Genomic DNA, 8,530 nt, shown 5'->3' with positions numbered 1-8,530 from the left:
CAATTTTTATGCCATTTTTCTCGTAAAAAAGCGATAATATTCCGACCGGGAATCTCCTTTTAGCTAAACAGAGGAAAGAAAACAAAGCATTCGGTCGACGCGGGCACGCGCCTGAGTCTCACAGTACTGTAACCAGCCACTACCCAAACGCGCTACTTTTTTTCAGCCAGAGCCTGCAAAGCCACGATTCAGCTTTTTACCGCCTTCTGAGACCCTATGGCAGCCGTAGGAAGTGTCACGGGACAGCTAAGATCCTCACTCTTCAATAAACAGAGACAAGAAGAACGACACCTTGTCAGACAGGCCACTTCCTGCCTGAAACCTTGTCAGGTTTTTGCCTGCCAAATGAGTTCTGTTATACTCACAGACACCATTCAAACAGTTTTAGAAACTTTAGGGTGTTTTCTATCCATATGTAATAAGTATATGCATATTCTAGTTGCTGGGTAGGAGTGGTAACCAGATTAAATCGGGCACGTTTTTTATCCAGCCGTGAAAATACTGCCCCCTAGCCATAACAGGTTAATCTAACCACACTGTCCGATTTCAAAAAGGCTTTACAACGAAAGCAAAACATTAGATTATGTCAGCAGAGTACCCAGCCAGAAATAATCAGACACCCATTTTTCAAGCTAGCATATAATGTCACAAAAACACAGAAGACAGCTAAATGCAGCACTAACTTTTGATGATCTTCATCAGATGACACACCTAGGACATTATGTTATACAATACATGCATGTTTTGTTCAGTCAAGTTCATATTTATATTAAAAAAACAGCTTTTTACATTAGCATGTGACGTTCAGAACTAGCATACCCCAAGCAAACCTCCGGTGAATTTACAAAATTACTCACGATAAACGTTCACAAAAAAACATAACAATTATTTTAAGAATTATAGATACAGAACTCCTTTGTGCAATCGAGGTGTCCGATTTCAAAATAGCTTTTCGGTGAAAACACATTTTGCAATATTCTGAGTAGATAGCCCAGCCATCACGGCTAGCCATTTAGACACCGACCAAGTTTAGCCCTGACCAAACTCCGATTTACTATTACAAAAGTTTGATTACCTTTGATGTTCTTCGTCAGAATGCACTCCCAGGACTGCTACTTCAATAACAAATGTTGGTTTGGTCCAAAATAATCCATCGTTATATCCAAATAGCGGCGTTTTGTTCGTGCGTTCAAGACACTATCCGAAGTGTAAATAAGGGTCACGAGCATGGCGCAATTCGTGACAAAAAATTTCTAAATATTCCATTACCGTACTTCGAAGCATGTCAACCGCTGTTTAAAATCCATTTTTATGCAATTTTTCTCGTAAAAAAGCGATAATATTCCGACCGGGAATCTGCGTTTAGGTAAACAGAGGAAAGAAAACAAAGCATTCGGTCGACGCGGGCACGTGCCTGAGTCTCACAGTACTCTAACCAGCCACTATCGAAACGCGCTACTTTTTTTCAGTCAGAGCCTGCAAAGCCACGATTCAGCTTTTTGCCGCCTTCTGAGGGCCCATGGGAGCCGTAGGAAGTGTCACGTAACAGCAGAGATCCTCTGTAATGGATAGAGATAATCAAGAAGGGGAAGAAATTGTCAGACAGGCCACTTCCTGCATGGAATCTTCTCAGGTTTTGGCCTGCCATATGAGTTCTGTTATACTCACAGACACCATTCAAACAGTTTTAGAAACTTTAGGGTGTTTTCTATCCAAAGCCAATAATTATATGCATATTCTAGTTACTGGGCAGGAGTAGTAACCAGATTAAATAGGGTACGTTTTTTATCCAGCCGTGTCAATACTGCCCCCTAGCCCTAACAGGTTAACCCTCGTCTCCATCTGTCATCCTTTAAACCTCATCTCCATCTGTTGTCCTTTAACCCTCGCCTCCATCTATCATCCTTTAACCCTAGTCTCCATCTGTCATCCTTTAACCCTCGTTTCCATCTGTCATCCTTTAACCCTAGTCTCATCTGTCTTCCTTTAACCCTCGTCTCCATCTGTCGTCCTTTAACCCTCGTCTCCATCTATCATCCTTTAATCCCTGTCTCCATCTGTCTTCCTTTAACCTGTTATGGCTAGGGGGCAGTATTTTCACGGCCGGATAAAAAATGTACCCGATTTAATCTGATTATTACTCCTGCCCAGAAACTAGAATATGCATATAATTATTGGCTTTGGATAGAAAACACCCTAAAGTTTCTAAAACTGTTTGAATGGTGTCTGTGAGTATAACAGAACTCATATGGCAGGCAAAAACCTGAGAAGATTCTGTTCAGGAAGTGCCCTCTTTGACCATACCTTGAGCTTCTTGGCTCTGTTTATTGAAAACTTAGGAACTTTGCTGTAACGTGACACTTCCTACGGCTCCCATAGGCTCTCAGAACCCGGGAAAAAGCTGAATGATGTAATTCCAGCCGCTGGCTGAAAAACATTAGCGCCTTTGGTAAGTGCTCTATAAGGGGATCATCAGACTGAGGTGCGTGCACAGGGCGACCTCATGTTTTTACTTTCTCTCTCTTTGAACTAAAACACAGATTCCCGGTCAGAATATTATTGCTTTTTTACGAGAAAAATTGCATAAAATTGATTTTAAACAGCGGTTGACATGCTTCGAAGTACAGTAATGTAATATTTAGAATTTTTTTGTCACGAAACGCGTCGTGCGCGTAACCCTTCGTCACCCTTGGATAGTGTCTTGAAGTAGAAGTCCTGGGAGTGCATTCTGACGAAGAACAGCAAAGGTAATAACATTTTTCTTATAGTAAATCTGACTTTGGTGATGGCTAAACTTGGTGGGTGTCTAAATGGCTAGCCCTGTGATGCCGGGCTATCTACTTAGAATATTGCAAAATGTGCTTTCACCGAAAAGCTATTTTAAAATCGGACATAGCGAGTGCATAGAGGAGTTCTGTATCTATAATTCTTAAAATAATTGTTATGTTTTTTGTGAACGTTTATCGTGAGTAATTTAGTAAATTCACCGGAAGTGTTCGGTGAAAAGCTGGTTTTTGATATAAATATGAATTTGATTGAACAAAACATGCATGTATTGTATAACATAATGTCCTAGGCGTGTCATCTGATGAAGATCATCAAAGGTTAGTGCTGCATTTAGCTGTGTGTCACGTCCTGGCCAGTATAAGGTTAATTGGTATTGTAGTTTGGTCAGGACGTGGCAGAGGGTATTCGTTTTATGTGGTTCGGGGTGGTGTGTTTGTTGAAGGGGCATTTGATTTAAGTATTCCGGGGTTTTTGGGCACTGTTTGGTTTTCATGTATTCTATGTTGAGTCTAGTGTGTCTGTTTCTATGTTTGGTTAATTGGGGTTGGGACTCTCAGTTGAAGGCAGGTGTTGTCTATTTGCCTTTGATTGAGAGTCCCATATATTAGGGTGTGTTTGTGTTTGTCATTTGTGGGAGATTGTTCCGTGTTTAGTATGTGTCAACATTACAGGACTGTCAGTTTATCGGTCGTTCTCTTTTGTTATTTTTGTGTTCATTTTGGAGTTAATAAATGTTCAAAATGAACAACCGCATGCCTGCTGCGTTTTGGTCCTCCTTCACCGACGATACCTGTGACACTGTGGTTTTGTTTTTTGTGACATTATATGCTAGCTTGAAAAATGGGTGTCTGATTATTTCTGGCTGGGTACTCTGCTGACATAATCTAATGTTTTGCTTTCGCTGTAAAGCCTTTTTGAAATCTGACAGTGTGGTTAGATAAAGGAGAGTCTTGTCTGTTTATTTCATTACATCATCAACATACCTAGTGGTCTAGGGAAAGTAATAATACTTTTATTCAGTTCTAACTGCAAATTCTAATAGACAGTGGTCTGATGTTCGAGGCTCACATACAAAGTGAGAGAGGACCCACTCAAGGCTGACTTCACTATCAATCTGAACCTGTCACGTCCTGACCAGTAATAGGGGTTATTTGTTATTGTAGTTTGGTCAGGACGTGGCAGGGGGTATTTGTTTTATGTGGTTCGGGGTGGTTGTGTGTTTAGAGGAGTGTTTGATTTATTATTCCGGGTTTTGGGCACTGTTCTATGTTAATGTATTTCTATGTTCAGTCTAGTCATTTGTATTTCTATGTTTAGTTAATTGGGGGTTGGACCCTCAATTGGAGGCAGGTGTTTTCTCATTGCCTCTGATTGAGGGTTCTATAAATAGGTATGTGTTTGTTTTAGCAATTTGTGGGAGATTGTTCTTGTTTAGCTGTGTGTGCGTGCGCCTGACAAGACTGTCAAGTTCGTTTGTGTTTTTGGTATACGTTTTTGTTTTGGTTTTCCTTCTTTGTCCATTAGTAAAAGAAGATGAGTATACATTTTCCCGCTGTGTTTTGGTCTTCAACCTACGACAACCGTGACAGAATCTCCCATCAACCACGGACCAAGCAGCGGAGGAAGGAGCAACGGGAAAATGATATGGACTATAATGGAAATTGGACTTGGGAGAAGATTTTGGATTGGGATGGACCTTGGCATCAGGCTGGGGACTACCGTCTCCCTCTGGAGGAAATAGAGGCAGCCAAGGCGGAGAGGGGTCGGTATGAGGCAATATACGCGCCGATAAAGCATGAGAGGCACCCCCAATAATTTTTTTGGGGGGGGCACACGGGTAGTTTGGCTAGGCCAGGCAGTAGACCTATACCAGCTCCCTGTGCTTATTATGGGAAGCAGGTGGAGAAGAGAGCGCCGGAGTATGCGGAAGTGCGCACGATTTCGCCCATGCGCACGCACAGTCCGGTGCGAGTGATCCCAGCTCCTCGCAAGTGCCGTGCTAGAGTGGGCATCCAACCTGGAAGGAGGATGCCTGCAGAGCGCATCTGGCCACCAGTGCGCCTCCTAGGCCCAGGCTACCCTACACCTGCTCTACGCACGGCAACCATCAGGCCTCTGCACAGCCCAGTTCGCCCTGTACCAGCAGTCCACTTGTGCAGGGCTGCTATTTCTATTCAGCCAGGACGGGTTGTGCAAGAGGTGCGCTCCAGACCTCCAGTACTTACCCATGGCCCAGTATATCCTGTTCCCGCTCCTCACACTAGCATTAAAGTGCATGTCTCCAGTCTGATACCTCCAGTACCAGCACCACGCACTAGGCTTCCAGTGCATCAGCCCAGTCCACTATGTCCTGTTCCCGCTCCTCGCACTAGCCTTAAAGTGCGTGTCCCCAGTCTGGTACCTCCACTACCAGCCCCACGCATCAGGCTTCCAGTGCGTCAGCCCAGGCCCGAGATTCTGACGACAGTACCTCGTCCAGAGTGTCCGGCAACAGTGCCTCGTCCAGAGTGTCCGGCAACAGTGCCTCGTCCAGAGTGTCCGGCAACAGTGCCTCGTCCAGAGTGTCCGGCACCAAGAGAGACGGCCCACTGTTCGGGACCAAAAGAGACGGCCCACTGTTCGGAACCAAGAGAGAGGGTCTACAGTCCGGAACGGAGTAAAACGGCCTACAGTCCGGAACCAAGTGAGAGGGCCTATAGTTCAGAACCGAGTGAGTCTGCCTACAGCTCGGAACCGAGTGAGTCTGCCTACAGTCCGGAACCGAGTGAGTCTGCCTACAGTCCGGCACCGAGTGAGTCTGCCTACAGCTCGGAACCGAGTGAGTCTGCCTACAGTCCGGAACCGAGTGAGTCTGCCTACAGTCCGGAACCGAGTGAGTCTGCCTACAGTCCGGAACCGAGTGAGTCTGCCTACAGTCCAGAGCTCATAGAGTCGTCCTACAGTCCAGAGCTCATAGAGTACAGTCCAAGGTCTTTAGTGACTGGCCTCAGGCAGAGGTATGCAGTGGGGGTGGTTGGGTCAGGTAGGGGATTAAGGCCTGAGCCACCTCCACTATAGGAGGTTTGGGAAGGGGGGGTGTAGCACAGGAGCCGTCAGTGACGGCTGCCACCCTCCCTTCTCTCCCTTTAGTTTAGAGGATTTATTTTTGTTTTTGGGGTGATTTTGTTTATTTATTTGAGGTGCATCCGGGGTCTGCACTTTTGGGGGGGGGGGGGTACTGTCACGTCCTGACCAGTAATAGGGGTCATTTGTATTTCTATGTTTAGTTAATTGGGGGTTGGACCCTCAAGTGGAGGCAGGTGTTTTCTCGTTGGGGTTCTATAAATCAGAGGGTTCTATAAATAGGTATGTGTTTGTTTTAGTAATTTGTGGGAGATTGTTCTTGTATTGCTGTGTGTTGCCTTCAAGACTTATCATCGTTCATCGTTTGTTTGTTTAAGTGTTCACATTAAAAGTTGAATTATGAGCACTCAACCCGCTGCGCCTTGGTCCATTCCTCACGACGAACGTTACAGAAGCATGATGTAAGCTTCATATCCAAACGCCTTATGAGTTCTGATGCTTCTAATGGAGAAAAGCAGATGTTTGTATTTAATTTGTGTCTCTGACACTGCACTTTCTTCAACGTGTACTTCTCTGCTGTCCCCTGTCCTTTCCTGCTCTTGTTGACCAGTGAGCCTACAGTATACGCTAACCTCGCCTTAAGCGTAGTAGGTGCAAATAAAGTGAAGTATAATTTTAATATAACCTGGTGTCACAAACAAATTTCCTCCGACAATTGCCCAATAGAAGTAGCTTCCTCCTCATATCTCCCTCCTCCTAAAGCCCTACTGGCTGTCACGTTGATGTGTGAGGGACTCTCTGTCCCTGTGACTCCGCCTTTTCATTATTTTCTGCTTTTTAATCTCAGAGCATCTTCAGTCCTTCATTCAGGGGAGAAATAGAATAGCTCTCTCTCTCTCTCTCTCACTCTCTCACTCTCTCTCTGGACACATTCCCTGTCACATTTCTCAGCCTCATGGATTTAGCCTCAGATATGAAAGACAGGGAATGGCAACACTTTACAAGAAGGGTACATTAGTTAACCTGAATAAATAAATAATTCATTTAATATCTACTAAGTATTTATTCATTGTGTGCGTGTTTACTAAGCCATAAATGCATTAATACATTATTTTAAAAAGCTGATAATTCATGTTAGTTAATAGTTATATAACTTTAATTTCCTGCATCTAAACCATTCAGAAACAAATGGTCTGTTAGGAAGAGAGTTACTCATTCATAATTAACAGCATGATAAGGTTTTATCATGTATCAATTATTTTTAGTGATGCAGGTTCATGTCATTGAGAGATTGTCTTTATTCTAGTTTAAAAATAACTTACCATTGACTAACTGATGCCATGACAACTTGTTAAGCAATAGCAAATGAAGAAAACACTCTGAATAGTTTGTCATTTATCTTTAATTTCAAAAGCAGGATCAGCAACATCATACAGTTTCATCACAAGTTTGCCTAATGTTAGTTAACCTGAAAGGTTAGCCTACCTAAACAGTAGCTAGCTAACAGCAGATCATGACTTAGTATAAAAGTCTGCACTGAACTTCAAAGGCAGTTTTTTCGGTAGCCACATGTTTGCTGTTTGCTGTCTCTTGTAAATTCCTCTGTCATTGTTTTTAACTGTTAGATATGGCTCGTTAGCTAATCATTAGATAGGTGGATAGCTTTTTTGTGAATACATGTTTTATTTGTCATGTTGGTGAGCTGCAGTGAGTGACGGATCTTGGTTTGAGTATTGAAGTGTAGAAAGTTGACCCCTGGAGGTGAAGTGGCTGTGGCATTTCCTAGCAAACATTCTTCTGGCACAGAGCGATGCAAACTTCCACTCACAGGGCACATCAAACCAGAGCTTCTCACTTGCAGCGTTCATCTGCAGACAGTCCTCTCCTTCTCCAGCGTTATTGGGCTCACCAGTGTTCCAGTTAGTGTAATCAAATCTGGTCCCATCTGACCACATCCATAAGCCCTCCTTGACGGCATCAAAACCTCCAACCCAGGTGTCAGGTAGGTGGCCATTGGTGTCCTTTGTCAGTGCTTGCATGAAACGGTACTCTAAAAGGTTATGCACGGATGCTAGGTTTCCACCAAGTGCCAAACAGTTTTGCTCCGAATCTGCCCATGACTGCTGAATGCTGACAAACTTTAAACAGCGTGATCCATATGGGTGCCAGTCTGAGGGACATGAACTTTCCTTTGTCCCCTCCTGCACTGCTGCTACCTGAGCCTCAACAGGAGGAGTCTGTTCCACCTCAGTCTTCAGTAAGGGTTCTAAACCAAGGAGCAGGGTCAGGTTGGCATCGCCCAGTGCAATGGCAGCACTCAGAAGCAAAAGGATGGCCAACTTCTCCATGGTAATCTTTTCCTGTCAGAGAAGGAATCACAGGTGGTAGTCTGTAGGTTCTGTTCAGCTTGAGAAAGAGGAACACTTTTATACGTGTAGCTCACCAAGCCACAAGGATGAAGTACCAAAAATATGTTTACACTGATTCCAATGTACCAAAAAAAACACGTTGACACTGATTCCACATCCTATTGGGGCAGGTATCATAATCCTTGTGGCAAATATACACTGAGTGTACAAAAGATTAAGGTCACCTGCTCTTTCCATGACCTAGACTGACCAGATGAATCCACTTTAATCAGTGTAGATAAAGGGGAGGAGACAGGTTAAAAATTTATTTT

At 43.9% G+C, this 8,530-nt stretch overlaps 1 pseudogene; it reads right to left on the bottom strand.

Moving 5' to 3' along the window:
• Positions 1-5,773: 5,773 nt before the first annotated feature.
• LOC106598728 (ladderlectin pseudogene) lies at positions 5,774-8,234 on the bottom strand (annotated as a pseudogene).
• Positions 8,235-8,530: the final 296 nt, after the last annotated feature.

This window comes from Salmo salar, chromosome 03, assembly GCF_965601325.2.
Source record: "Salmo salar chromosome 03, fSalSal1, whole genome shotgun sequence".
In the NCBI taxonomy this organism is placed as follows: domain Eukaryota; kingdom Metazoa; phylum Chordata; class Actinopteri; order Salmoniformes; family Salmonidae; genus Salmo; species Salmo salar.
The sequence above is the reverse complement of the archived record's forward strand: the minus strand, read 5'-3'. Positions and strand labels throughout refer to the sequence as shown.